This window comes from Catharus ustulatus, chromosome 2, assembly GCF_009819885.2.
Source record: "Catharus ustulatus isolate bCatUst1 chromosome 2, bCatUst1.pri.v2, whole genome shotgun sequence".
Lineage (NCBI taxonomy): Eukaryota > Metazoa > Chordata > Aves > Passeriformes > Turdidae > Catharus > Catharus ustulatus.
Window position 1 is genome coordinate 77,653,285 of NC_046222.1, and position 15,647 is coordinate 77,668,931.

Genomic DNA, 15,647 nt, shown 5'->3' on the forward strand with positions numbered 1-15,647 from the left:
ATTTGTTGTTTCTGTCTCTAAACTACTGCACATGGTGTAATATAATGCAATGAGATGTAAACAATAAATGTCTTTGGTTTTGATAATGAACTAATAGCCAGAAATATCTCCGGGCATAATAGCATTTATAATAATTTTGGCAATTAAAAATATGTTCACTTCAGAGGTTTGAATTCAGGAAGAAAAGAAAAAGGGTTCTATGACCTTAAAAGTGAGTCAACTGCTAAGCTATTAAAGAGTGAATTATCAAGTATAGAAAAGAATGAATATCAGTTGGACTGCTTAGAAATTATGCCACACTTATGCCACAAGATGCTCAGGAAGTTATTTCAAGGATAAATATATTATTTGAGATTTACTGATTTTCTTGTAGTCTGATGCATACTAATGCTCTAATTAATCACTTTGATGACTCTCAGAATGCAATTAATTGCAACTAACTTCAGAGGTCTATACTGTGGATATTGTTCATTGTTCTGAACTTTTGATACATGATTCATGCAACCAGAAATAGATACCTGGTTAATAAGGTATTCAGTTCACTTAAAAATGTGTCCATGTGATAGACAACTATATATAGAGAGTGGCGTGACTCCAGAACTCTGTCCTATATGTTGTAGATACATTTCCATGCCTGGAGAGGCACAAATACATGCTTCATTTACCAAAGATTATCACAAAATGCTGCAATATTTTTACTTCCTTGTAGTGTTTTCTTTCCCTCCTTTAACAATATTCCAAACCAACCATCAACAGCACTCAACATTTATAACATGAATACTTTAAATCAGCAATTTTTTAGGAAACTCACAGGTTCAATGCTTATTATGGACTTTACAGTAATTTCACAAATACAAGCCGCACCATTTTGACTAAAATTTTGCTCCCACACCGGAAATGCAGCTTACACTCAGGAGTGGCTAATATGTGAATAATTTTCTGACATTTACAACCGCAGAAGTGCCAACCAGGGTGCCGAGCCGAGCACCTGCCAGTAAAATCCAGGATTACGCGATTGTTACAAATTAGTTACTGTGTTGCGCAGCGAGTGGGGCCAGCTCAGTGCCAGCAGCACAGGAGGAGGCAGGGAGGGAGGCAGGGGAGCTCCCTCCTTCAGGCGGGGGAGAGGCGGGGGTCTCCATGCTGCCATCCCCGTGGCCCGTGGGGTAAGCAGGAGGCTCCTGCCCCCACCTGCCACGGCAGGAGCAGGCAGGCTCTGCCCCCACCTGCCGCCACCACGGCGGGAGCGGGGGTGCTCCTTCCCTTCCTGCCTTCGCCGCCAAGGGTGCCGGCGGGCTCCGTCCCCGCCCACTGCCGTAGGAGCAGGGATGTTCCTTTCCAGCCCAGTGCCGCAGGAGTGGGGGGGTCTCTGTCCCTGCCCGCCGCCACTGCCATGGGTGCTGGCAGGATCTGTCCCTGCCTGCCACCACGGGGTAGCGCCGGGCCGGGGTGAGTGAGCCCAGAGGCGGCGACCAGCCCCGAACGGCCACGCCAAGCTGGGCCACCTGGCCCCGTCGGCAGCCCCGAGTGGGCCGAGCCTGCACAGCCTGAGCCGAGCCAGTAAACCCCACCCTGCCACAGTTCTGTTACTAATTGGCAACTTCGTTGCACGCGGGTCCTCGCTGCGAATGACAGAGCGGCTTATACTCAGGTGCGGCTTATTTATGGACAAAGAATGAAATGTTTGCCCACACCCAGAGATGCGGTTTATAGTCCATGCGGCTTGTATTCACGAAATTACTGTATTTTTACAACTTTTAAAACTGTTTTCTATACTAATATTTCTGCAAGATACTACTGATACTTCATGTGTGTTGAAATGTACCAAAATCTACTAAAAGCAAGAACCAATGAAACCGAAGAAAATTCTTATGTTTAAAAAAATTGTACAGATATTTTACTAGTCAATCTTTCACTGAAATTTAACATTCATTCATATAGTTCAGGGGTTTGTTTTTAAATTGAATCAATATATCTCATTGAAAGAATTTCAGTAATTCAGTAGTTGCAACACTACCCTTTAATTTTGTTATGATAGTTATGTCTTTGTAGTACAGAGTGAAATCTGGTAACAAAATGTTATTGACTTAATTTGAAAAATTATTCAGCTGGAGAAATAAACATTTTTGTTCATCTATATTACTACATAATTATTATAAAATATCTGATGCTCATTTATATAATAATTTAAAAATTTTTATCAACTTGTTACACATAAAAATATGTATATATATATCTGTATTTTCTTCCTAGCATGCAATCTTCTTGAGTAAAACTTCCCAAACGACCTTAGTAAGATGAAATTATACTCTGTGGGTGTCTTTGATATCTTAGAAAATATGAAAAATATTGGAGAGCACAGGATGTAAGTGCACTGGCAGCTGAACTGAATATCTGGTCAACATAGGAAGTGGATCCCAGGGAATTATTCAGGTGACCAAATATAAACTTTTACTGCAATGAATACTTTTCCAGTACTTCATTGTCTACATTGACTATTACAATTGTTTCCACACTAAGCAGCACTTAATGTGTCCTGACAGCAGCTTATTTCTTTTCTTGGAATACAACAGACTTTCAGATGGAAGTGACCTACAGTGATCACCTAATCCAACAGCTTGAACACTTCAGAGTTGATCAAGTGAAAGCATGTTATTACAGGCATTTTCTAAATGCCTCTTAAATACTGACAGATTTTTAATACCAACCACCTCTCTATGAAGCCTGTTCCAGGATTTGACCACTCCCTTAGTGAAGAAACATTTCCTAATGTCCGGTCTGGACCTCTCTTTTTGCAACTTTGAACCATTCCCATGATCACTGGGTATCAGGGAGAAGAGATGAACACCTCCCTACCCTCTACCATGTCAGGATGCTGTAGACACCAATGAGGTCACTGCTGTGCCTCCTTTTCTCCAAACTAGACAAGTCCAAAATCCTGGTCTACTACTTATGGGACATTCCTTCCAACCCTTTCATGACCTTTGCTGTGCTCCTCTGATCACGTTCAATTACCTTGACATCCTTCTTAAATTTTGGCACCCAGAACAGCACAGTGTATCCAAGGTGAGGCCTCACCAATACAGAGGGATAATTGCTTCTCTTGACCAGCTATCTCCACTTAAACTTGTAACTTCAGCAATATTTTAGGGATCTCCTTAACCACATCAATCTGAAGAAAGAAATGATGCTCAGCTGTATATAGGAAATAGACTTTTAAAAGCTGTATTGAAACTGTTAATTCTACCTCAAAGTTTAGCAAAAATACAGTTGATTACTTCATTACTGGGTTTGTGCAGATTAAGTAGAATTCTACAGTTTTAGTTAGCATTGCTACCAGGTAGATCTACATTAGTATTATAGTTTGTAATTTATATGGGAGTTTTAAGGTGCTAGCACATGCAGTAGAAACACAGTCTTTGCCTTGGTCAAAGTTCACGTCATAGAAAAAAAATCTTTTCTTTTGACCTCCTGTAACAGAATTTGAAACCAACACTATCTTGGCTGCTCCTCTGACAGGTTTATTCCTGACAAGAAACCATGTCCTTTTTAACAGAAGTCAAGCAGTCCCTTCTCTTTGCCTCCAGCAATTATGTGAGACGATATCAAATAACAACTGGATCCTGGCCATACCTCCTCAGCCACTTTCCCTCTCAGCTATGGCAAAGTTAATGCTGTCCTTTGCTGAAACCTCCTAGCTGGAATGATAGAAAAATAGATTTTAAAGTAACTCTTAATTTTGCTGGCGTAACATATTTATTCTATGAATAATATATTGTTTAATGATGCTACCTTGCTGTTATTGAGAAAAATATCCCCTCACCATTATTAATCCCATTATTAATTTCTTAATTAATTATTTTTTTAAGTCTGCCCAGAATGCTTTCCTAGTATTTCAACAAATCATTTGATGACAGAAAAAAAGAAAAAAAAAAGAAAAGCAACAATGTGATTTTCTATTCCAAAACACTTGTACAGAAAAAAACAAAATTGCTAAACAAAAATATATTGACCTCAATGATTGACTGTGGGAATCAAAATCTCTGGCGACTTGTTGCATATTATTAAGTTTTACACAGTTGTTAAGCTCAAAACTAAATTGTTACTCTCCTAAGTCTAATTTTATTAATATATTCAAATCTGAGAGCATATTTATATGTTAACATTCATTTACTTCTCCAAAAAGCTCTATAGTTTCAAGTGTACACATGAACACTGGGAACTCTGCATGTTCATAAAACACTATGAGTTAAATTCCTTGTGGCAACAAGCTTTACAGCAAATAAATCCACAGATGTTCCCCTCACAGTGTCACAGAACTACTCAAGAGGAAATAGATTTTGCACTGTGTTTTGCTGCTTCTTAAAGAAATTACTCTTCAGTCTTAATAAACAGACATCTAACTCTTTCTAGTGACTGGACGGTCTATTCAAGTCAGTTGGATGTCTCTCAACATTTAAAACCTCCAAAATTCTTTCAGAAAACAAGGATTATGACTGATTATTGCTACAAAAAAATAAACAAACCTCAAAGCTATACAATTAATTAATGAGTTTCCCTTGAAATAACAATTTTGTATCTTAACTTCCAACCAAATACAAGCTCCAAGGGTGACAAGTTTCACAGTACTGTAGAACATCCTTTTTTCTACAAAAGCATTAATCATTTCATTTTATCATTACTTGCGATCTTTTATTTTACTTATATTGATATACATGAGAAAATATATATACTGATTTTTGACTGCATGCAAGTAGACATTAGATAGCAATAGTACTTAAAATGAGGGATGAAAGACAACTTAAATTATAGTTGACAAATTTTGCAGTATGTGTCAAAATAGTATCAATTAAAAGATTAATCTCACAGCACTTATGTTAACTGTCCCATACAGTTGAATCACAGATATTGCAGTTGCAATTATTCACTTCTTTGAAATTACATCAAATTTTCATTACCTACAGAACTGTAAAAGTACATCGATGAGAAGAAAAGTACATCTCCACTTAATGAAATATAGCCTTGGTATCTAGTTTAACTGGGAGATTAAACTACTGAGGCCAAATTCATATTGCTTTCATCTTCTAACATAAGACAGCAAAAACTACATTCTTTGGCATTATTTGCTCCATCAACTTTTCAAATAATCTTTATTTTTTTACTATGTCTCTCCACTACTGATATAAAGTAGTCAATTTGGTACCTGTGACAATATTCATGCATTGACACCATTTCAAAACTATGACGATATTAATGCATTGACACTATTTCAAAATGATAACATTTTTCCACCATCCTGCAATATTTTCAAACAGTCTTGCCTTAATTTGCAGGGCATTGCTGTTGTTGTAAACCAATTTCATCTTTTAAAGGACATGCAAGAGATATGAGCTTGAGTACAGTTTGAGCTAAAAGACATGTTATTGCCAAGAAGTTTTTATGTGGCACACACAAATGATCATTAGTGACACATTTGAATAGTTACAAGCTTCTGTCATTGTAATTTTCCAAGACTTCACTAGCAGTGAATCCTTGAAAGGTATTTCCCAGACACAGTATTTGATACATTCTATCCTGAATTTTTTGTGACAACATTCTACATCAATTTTTGAAAAAGATTTAATAAGTAGAGTATAGTAAAAGTATAAAAATCGAGATTTAGAGTTTAAATTATATATCTCTATTTCACTCAGCATAAAGTTACAATTTTGATTTGAAGATTCTATCTAGCAACTTAACTGACTTATAGGGTTTGTTTCCCTTCCTTTCCCCAGAAAATGTACATGGATAACAAAAAATAATATTCACAGAATCATTGAGTCTCAGTGACCTCTTGAGTTCTCTAGTTCAACTGATTCTGATCAAGCAAGGGCAATTACAGCAGTATTCAAGACAATATCAGGTTGAGTCTTAAGATTCGCCAAGGACAGACTCCCACAGCCTCACTGGATAACCAGTTCCAGTGGCCAGTCACACCGACAATTAAAAAAAACCAACCAAACAAAAAAACCCAACAACAAAACACAAAAAAACCCCTCTATTCCTCAGATTTAATTTAATGTATTTTCTACTTTATGATTATTGCCTCTAGTCCTGTTAGTGAGCACTGCTGATCAAGAGGAACCCGGTTCACTTTTTTCTCCTTTGTTCCATCAGGTCTGAAAACATTTTGTTAAACTCATCCATAAACATTATTTTCTACAAGCTTAACAAGAACTGTTCCTTCAATCCCATCTGATATGAAAGATGTTCTACTCCCCTAACCATCTTTGTGGTCCCAAAACCCCATGATGCACTTACTCCAGTAAGTCCATATTGTACCTGCACTGTGAAGCCCAGATTCAGACACAACGCTTCAGGTAAATGTCATCAGCACCAATTAGACTGGAGTCAGAAAAAGAGAATCATGGAAAATCCTGAGTTAAAAGAGACTCACAAGGATCACAACTCCTGGCCCTGCACTGGTATCCCCAAAAATCGGTGTGTAGTAATCAAAAGACTCCTCTATTTTACAGTAATTTCAGGATTATAAGCCGCATCATTTTGACTGAAATTTTGGTCCGAACCCAGAAGTGCGGCTTATAATCAGGTGCGGCTTATATATGGATGAAGAACGAAAAGTTGCTGTTTTAGTTTGGTGGACAGGTGTCTGCTGAGAAAGGCAGGAACTCCTCTTTGAAATGGAGAATATAAACCCCCTCCCTCCAAATTATTATCATTTTGAAATCAAACAGCTCTCAGGTAAAAATATGGGAATTAGGAATAACAGTTCTTTTCTAGGGAAATCAAAATAGAAATACAGTACTACAAAGAAACAAACTCCAAACCCTGACAAAGTCAGAGCACAACCTGACACCCTGTCAGGCAGGGTGTTGGTAGCAGTCCCATTAAATGGTGGCTGCATCCTCCTGCAGTGACAGATGTGGTTCAGTTGAAGCAGTGCTCCTGTAGAAGGTGCAGTTTCCCTCTAAAGGTCCAGTGATGATGTGGAGAAATCCAGTTTTCCTCTGGAGACCAGTAGAGAAAGGGGCTGCTCCCTTGGTGCTCCAAAACCTCTATTTTTATCTTGGTAAGAAATGTTGGGCTCTTCCCCCTGGTTGAAGCAACTTTCAATGGGATGAAGTAATTTTATCAGTGACACAGTGGGACTCAATGGGCCATTAGCAGAAAATGACTCGCTGGAGGCAGGATGGGTTGTGAAAAGATAAAGAACAATGCCCTGCCTGGTTTCAATGGATGGCCCATTAGCAGAATATCTCTCGCAGAGATAAGGATCACTGCCCCCACCCTCAACAGATAGTGATAGAATAGATACCTTTTATCACACCCTGTATTGTAACGTATGGCTTATAATCAGGTGCAGCTGAGATATTTATTCCTGCATATTACTTAAAAGTATTCTATCTCTTCTCCAATTTAAATTTCTCTTTTATTGAAAAGTGTGATTAAGAAGTATGTATAAAATCTCTACTTGCTTTTTCAGGAATATTCATGCTTCTCTGTCTCAAATTTAAGTATTTGACTTAAATATTTTATTATGATGGTGAAAGGAAAACAACCACAAATACCCTTCCATAATATGCCACTAGATAATATTCTACATCCAGAACTTTTATGCTGAAAGAAATAGTGAAACATATTTAATATAATATTTTTTGACTTTGAGATTCATAATTATTATAACATGTCCTCTTTTTGCTTAATTTCTCCATCAAATATAAGGATTTTTTTTAACTCTATAAATAGATCTTAACTGTTGTTACATTTTGTATTAAATTGTTTGTTTGCAGTAGTCTTTAATAATTTGTTCTAAAATTTTGGATTACATTGAGATAAAATTAAACTAGAAAATCTGTAGTTTTATTTTCATGTTGTGTGTATTTACACATATTTGTTCTGCTTAGTATTCCTCACTCATACACTGTGTTCAGATAGCATAAAATAGGGCTGGTTGACAATTGTGTGAGCATAATTTTAGTTAGACCTACAGGACAAGGGCATAGCTTAGTCATAATGATAGGGGATCTACCTTGCACACAAACACACTGTTCAGCACTGGTTGTTATGAAAGATACAAACATATCAATCATTGTGAAAGTTTAGAACATGTCCAGAATCTTCCAGAGGAAACTTGGCATCTGTTTGTAAGCCACCAAATGACTGTGAACAGGTCAGTCACAAAACTGGGATCCTGTAACCAGTGTTTCCCAGGGCCAAGGTCGCTCACAGAAGTCAGATCCTAGCCCAGCACCACACAAAGTATGGATGAAGCCTCTACTGCAACCCATCCAACTTCTCGACCACATTGTATCTCCTGTTGAACAAGGAAGTAATATACTTAATAAAATTGTAGGTATCTGTGACTAAAATATTTTAATATCCAAGTCCATTTAGTCTGCACACTGCAATTTCATCCTAACTTTCATGTCATGCCGCTCCCAAGTTTATCTTTTGTAAAATCTTTTTTATCACAACTTAAGCACAGTTCTTCTGTCAACTGTGTTGTTAAAGACTTCACCATCAAACTTCAGCTACACAGTGCTCCATTTATCTAACTTTTCCCTTTCTTAATAGAAAATGGTCCTCAAAGTGCTTTCAAAAACAGCAAATTAAAGTATGGAAAATTACAGTCATCTTTATTCTCTCCTTTACTTAATCTCTTCATTTTTTCCAGCATGCCATCTCACTCCACAGCAAAATACAGTGTGTCTAATTTAAAGTACCCTTCTAGTGTTTCTTTGTGATGAGTGAGAGGAGATAGCTGCTTCCAGTTATATTTAGCACTTAGTTTTTTTTATAAACATTTAAAAAAAAAAAGAAAAAATTACAATGCATTCTTTCCACTTCAGTGATTCCTTCCCGCTGGCACCAGGGCACAAAGACAGTGTCTTAATGACAGAAAACATTGAATAGTGTCTCACTTGGGTGGGCAAACTCAGAACTCTTCCCAGGTGTCTGTTAAATACTCAAGTAGAGATCTGTTGTTCCCTGCACCTACAGGTATATTGAACTTCCTCCCATGATTGCCTTTCCCATCAAGTGACCGTAACATCAACCTACATCTAATTACATTTATGAAATGCATTTTATACAGTAAAATTTTGCAGATTTGAATCTAATTCTTACTATCCACCATTTGAAGATTTTAGGCTGAGAGTAAAACACTCATTAAGTTATTTCCACTAGTAAAAATTTCCAGCAGTATTAACCTCAATTTTTTTCTTATTTTTGTTATTTTGTCCTGTACAATTCTATAAGGGGAAAAAATATTTCACTGAACATACCCAGAATTCTCTGTTTTTGTAGTTTTGGACAGTCTTGTAGAGGTCTGATTTTGTGATGAGTTAGCACAAATGAATACGCAAAATAGAACCATCGACATATAGAGGTTAGACACATCACCTGAAAAAATGAGGTAATATCAACTTCTCCTAGATGAAAATTTAAAAAAACCTAGGAAGTCTACCTTTCTACCCCAATGAAGACTCCCTGTACACAGTCAAAGTACTCACAGTGCTTATTGCTTCCAGTGTTATTATTTTCAAATTGTTCACATAACGATAGTGATAGAAGTGATTATGCTCCTAATATATAGCGCAGTTACTATTGAAAATTTTATAGGCTGGCCATCTGGTAAGGGTAAAGTCTATTTCCCTCCAATATACATAGTTTAAATATTGGCAGCCATTCAGAATAACATTCTCATAATAAAGAACTTATTTTTCATTGTTCAGGGACTGATGTATTTTCAGAAATCACAGATAGTTTATCCTGAAGAAAAGACAGAATTTGTCCTAATTTTGTCCCAAGTGAAATACAAAGATGATGGAATTTAATAGAAAGATTTTGGGGGCAATGTATCAAAGTTTTTCCAAATATGTTTAAAATAGCCTTAGATCCGATGAAGCATAAACAAGAATGAATGCATGTGCCTAAGATATAGAAAAGCTCTTCTAAACTCTTTGCTGATTGAAGTAGTTTATTTCTTCCCTGTTATTCTGGGTTTTGCTAATAATTCAATGCATCAAAGCACCTAATATATTGATGAGTAGGAACAGGTAAATAGGCTTCTCTATTCTATTTATGTAATTGAATGTGGAGGCTTAGCTTTTGTCAGTTCCCAGCACCTCACCCAGGCATTTTAATTACTCCCCCTCCTCAAAAGGACAGGGGAAGAAAACAAGATTAAAAGCTTGTAAGTTAAGATAAAGACAGTGTTTACCAATTATTGTCATAGGCAAAACAGGTTTAAGTAAGAGAAAATTAATTCAGATTATGTCAGTTAATATAAATCAAAATTTAAAATAGCATTTTCTCTGCCTCAGCCCCAGGCTCAACTAGGTTCCTCCTTATTAAAGTTCTTAATTATTGTCACAGATTTCTTTTTCATCACGCCAAGTTACAACCTCCTGTTTCAATTTGTGGCCACTGCCTCTTTTTCCCTCACTATTCATTTCAGTAATGAGCTGACATTGTCAGTAACCTCCCTTTACACACTGGGAAACCACCCTTCAGCTCTCACTCATCCTTCTCTTCTCCAGTTTAAAGGAGGTCTTGTACATTAGCATTTCCTCTCAGTGCAAATGCTCCAGCTCCTGACCATATGGGTGGCTCTCCAATGAAATCACTCCAGGCAATCAGCTTCTTTTGTGTACCGGTAAGTTTAAATCTACATTTGGTATTCTTGATACAGCTAATGAGTACCAGGTAATCATTCCCTTATTATGCAGATACAGCCTGGTTTGCTGCTCCTTCATGACCACCAAGGCACACCACTTCCTTCTGTTTACAGTAAATTCACAAACACAAGCTGCACTGAGTATAAGCCGCATCTCTGGGTGTTGGTAAATATTTTGTTCTTTGTCCATAAATAAGCCACACCTGAGTATAAGCCGCTCTGTCGTTCGCAGCGAGGACCCGCGTGCAACAAAGTTGCCAAATACTAACAGAACCGTGGTATGGCGGGGGGTTTACTGGTTCAACTAAGGCTGTGCAGGCTCGGCCCGCTAGGGGCTGCTGACGGGGCCAGGTGGCCCAGCTCGGTGGTGCCGCTCGGGGATGGCCGCCGCCTCTGGGTTCGCTCGCCCGGGCCTCGCTCCCGCCGCGGCGCCGGCTGGGCACGGAGCACCCCCTGCTCCCGCCACAGCGGCAGAGGGCAGGGGCAGAGCCCCGCCCGCCTCCTCCCCGAGCTGCGGCAATGGTGGCACGGGGCCCCCGTCGGCTCCCTGACCTACGGCAATGGCGGCACGGGCTCCCCCCCTCCTCCCCGAACCGCAGTAATGGCGGCGTGGGCCCCCCTTCCTCCTCCCCGAGCTGCGGCAATGGCGGAGCGGGGTCCCCCTGTCTCTCCCCCGGGCTGCGGCAGAGGACGGAAGAAGAGAGCTCTCCTGCCTCTCTCCCCGCCCCCCGTGCTGCCTGCAGGGAGCCAGGCTCCACCCACGGTGCAACAGAGTAACACTTTGTAACAACCGCGAAATGCCGGCTTTTACTGGCAGGTGCTTGGCTCGGCGCCCTGGCTGGCACGTCTGGGGTTGTAAATGTCAGAAAATTATTCACATATTAGCCGCCCATGAGTATTAGCCGCACTTCCGGGTTTCCACCAAAATTTTTGTCAAATTGCTGCGGCTTGTATTAATGAAATTACTGTAACTTACTGTCCACCAAGATCTCTCTCAGCAGAGTTGCAACTTAGTCAGTTAGACTCTCTCTCCACAAAACTCTATCAAAACTGCTATTATACTGCAGTTGGACACTATCCAAAAGAAAAATCAGTGTGCAAAATTGTATAAAAAAAACACCCTTTGATAGCTTACTGAATTCCTTGTTAGTATTTGATGCCTTACTGTACACCTTATTTATATTTTTTATAGGGCTGTAGGATGGATAGTCACCATATCTCTGTATGGAAATTTAAAGGAATAAGATTAGGCAATGCAGAGCTATCTAGTCTAATTTGATATGTTCAACTTTCAGATTCCAGGCATTCTATGTTTCAGGAGCTGTGGGTCTTCTTCAAGTCTGTAGTGTCTTCCAACTCCTTACAATTTTCTCAGATGCTGCATGGCAGCTGAACCAGTACTAGAAATCTAAATTTCAGCTGCCAAATTGCATTTGGCTCTGTTTTCAGTCAGCAAAGAGAGAGTAGCTCTTCTGGGAAAAAAATCTTCCAAACAAGTGTGAACCTTAGCTTTAATTTAGATAATATGTGTTATATTGTCTTTCACATCACAATTCATTACATCCTAAATTAAATATCTGTGTTTAGTGAACAGTGTCTTGCACCTCAGATGGATAATTTCCAAAATTTGCAGAATACAGATCAGACAATTCTGTATTAATATCTTCCCCTTTGGACCCACATCAAGGTTGTAAACCTCAACATCTAGAGACTGGGTGATTTAGGGATTGGAACAGCGCATTAACCTAGTCTGCCAAACCTAATAGGAACCTGAAAAGACAACTAATAGAAGTTGTGGATCCATTTATTCCCCAGAGGTTTTTTCTGTGTTGAGGACTTTCTTTCACAAATATTTTCTTTCATTTGTTTTTTGGCTGGCTGCTTTAATTTTCATTAGTTAAACAGCCGAATTATTATAGATTAGTTTTAATCCTTAGAAAAATAGTATTAGGTTACATTGCAAAGAGAGAAAAATACAAAGATCCAGTAAAGGTCAGATAAACAATGGCAGGTGGAGAAAATTTAGTAACCTAATGAAGGGAAATGGACCATGTGGAACCAGCTGGTCTAAGACTAACAAAGGTGAACAGCAAGATTATTGTCCCTGATGTGAGTCCACACAGTAGTAGTCAACCAAAAAGTTTCTCTTCACAGAGCTCTTTGCAGACTAGAGTTTTATTGCCTATGAGGACTTTAGACTTATGGTATACAGGAGGAAGAGCATTTGAGAATTGTGTGGAAATTTACAGAATGTTTAAGGACATTGTGGGGATATTGAAGACTTATGGGATGTTTAGGGCAAAGCATAAGGCACTGAACAGGACAGATTGAGGTGGATCAAGGGAAAAGAAGCTTGGGAAAATGGAGGGAGAATGATTTTAAGGGAAATTTCTTCACTTAGTCTTAACAAGAGAACTGTAGAATTTCAGCAATGACATTTCCCATTCCTTTGCACTGAGACTGTAAAGAAAGGGTCTAGCACATCTTTTGCACTTTTAGGAAATTTAGGGATTGCTCTTGTGCTGCTTATGTTGCCCAAAACCTGCCTATGAAATGCTGGATTGATGTTACTGCAAGAGAGATTTTCAACTTTCTGTATCCCTCTCAAGATACCACAGTTTTCCTGAGCGCTGTTGATATATCTGTTGATGCATATTAAGACTGGACAGCCACAAAGGTGCCATAGGAAATACCCATGGCCAAGCTTTTATAGTGTAAATATGGCTAGCATGTGCCATTTAATTTATGACCAAAGAGTAGTCTCTGTACTGATTTTACAGAGTAATATGAACATACTTATTCAGAAACTAGTTATGAAGTAGTTACATTTGTTAATTAATTGTTTTTACACTTTAATGTAAAGTTTGGTTGCAAGACACATTTAATACTAAAACATAAGCATTCACCAAAAGGAAAAAAATCGTTTATACTGTATTGAAATGAAGTTTTACTTGTTACTTACTTAAGTGCCAGTGGCTGCACTTCCTGTTCTAACAAAGAAATGTTAACCAACATCTACTTTGTCTAAGAAAGTAACACAGGAATGGAGGAAATTTTAGATGAAGGACTACATTTTTGTGGCCCACTAGAAGAGCTCAAAGGGAGTATAGGCTGTAAGAAATATACAACCTCTTTCAAAAATAATAGGAGAAAGGATATGATTTAAGATTAAATTCTACTTGAATGTGCACTCTGAGAAGTAATCCTGAGTGTATTCTATGACATCAGCTCTTCAAGAACATCTATATTTGATGAGTGATTACATTGATTAACATTAAATACAGTTCAAGCTGGAAGATGCAAGTAGAATCCCCAATTGTTACCTCCTGAGAAAGAACACAAGTCATTAAAACAACAAAGACTGGGAGGTGTCTGCTAGACTTCCTGTAACTAGAATAAACAGATTTTCTTTCATTTCTGCACCACTTCTCTCTTACAAGTATTCATGTAGGTGTTTGCTATTTTGAGTGTTATGAAGAAAGTATCTGCAAAGTAGTTTAATCTAGTTTGATTTTTTTTCCTTCAGCAACCCTGACAGTAAAATGACATTCTGTTCTTTCTAAAAGTGTGTCAAAATTGTAAGGTGTCTCTGTGTCACCTTAAGCACTCAGTACCTTAGGTGTAGCACATTCTCAGTGTTCTAAAGCTAAACTACTGCATTTCCTTGAAGAGTTTGTATTGTGCAAACCAGGGTAACAGAAAAATCTTCCAATAACTGCTGGTGAAATCAAAGGATTTCTGGCACACAGAAAGGTATTAATATGCACATGTCCATGAACATACAAGAAAATCCAAGGAAAATCCAACATTTATTAACATTTCTATACAACTTAACTTATTGTAACAGGTGTCTGTAATTCCAGCTAACCTTACTAGATCTTTCTTGCAAGGATTCCTGTGAAGAAAAAGGTTTTATCTGCTACTTTATACCTTCAAAAGCATAAAGTACAGTCAATAAAAGAGAGTGAGCAAATAGACATACCAGGTTAATATTCCAGCTGTGGAAAATATCTAATATTTTCATTTTAAATGGAAGACTTTTATGCTCTCTTTTGTCTTTTGAACAAAACCTGGAGTAACTTAGACATATAATTCTTATTTTTTCAGTTGGTCTTCCCAGAGTTATAGTAGAACAATATTTAGAAAGTCATGTGGGGAAGCTTGCTGTAGCTAAAACTGCTATCTCTTCAACATCAAATTGGTTAATTTATAAAAGTTTCTCTTATTCAGTTTGTCTTAATTTCCTGTGAGGAAATTCATGTGTATTCTATATATATATATATATATATATATATATATAACTACAAGTGTGGTATCTCTTTCCCTCAGGAGGAATACCATTTAAGCAGTAAATACCTGATTTATCTAAAGATACTTATTTATCATTCATGAACAGAAGAGGAAAAAAATTACCCAGGAGGATGACAATTATGTTCTAGTACATATCCTTAGGCAGTTGAGACATATGTAGGTATTTAAGGAAATCTACAGTTTCCTTATAAAATTTATTTGTAAATTCACTATAGATCAAATCTATCCAGTTTTGCTTTCCCTTTAGAATATTTTAAGCAAATGCTTGAGGCTAAGCATAAGCTTTATTGATTCACTTTTCATTCTGATTTTATTGACACTCACAATCTCTCATGTCTAGACATTGCTTCTAAAACTCAGGCTTTCACAGTTCTAAAATCTATTATTCCTTTTTTTTCTTTTTTTTTTTTTTTTTTGCTATGTTTCGGTTTAAAATTTTTCAGTCTCTTACAAAAAATGTAAACACTGTCTTCTAATATCAGAAATAATGTCTTTCAGATGTTTCTTGTAATGTTAAATCAATCTAACCCTTACCTGAACCAAAATCAGTGATTTTATGGGGGAATTAACACTGGAAAAATTTAATCAAGTAAATGCATTCAGAAATCAATTAATGTCCAGTTCAATTTCTAGTAGTTTATGAATGACTGCATATTTA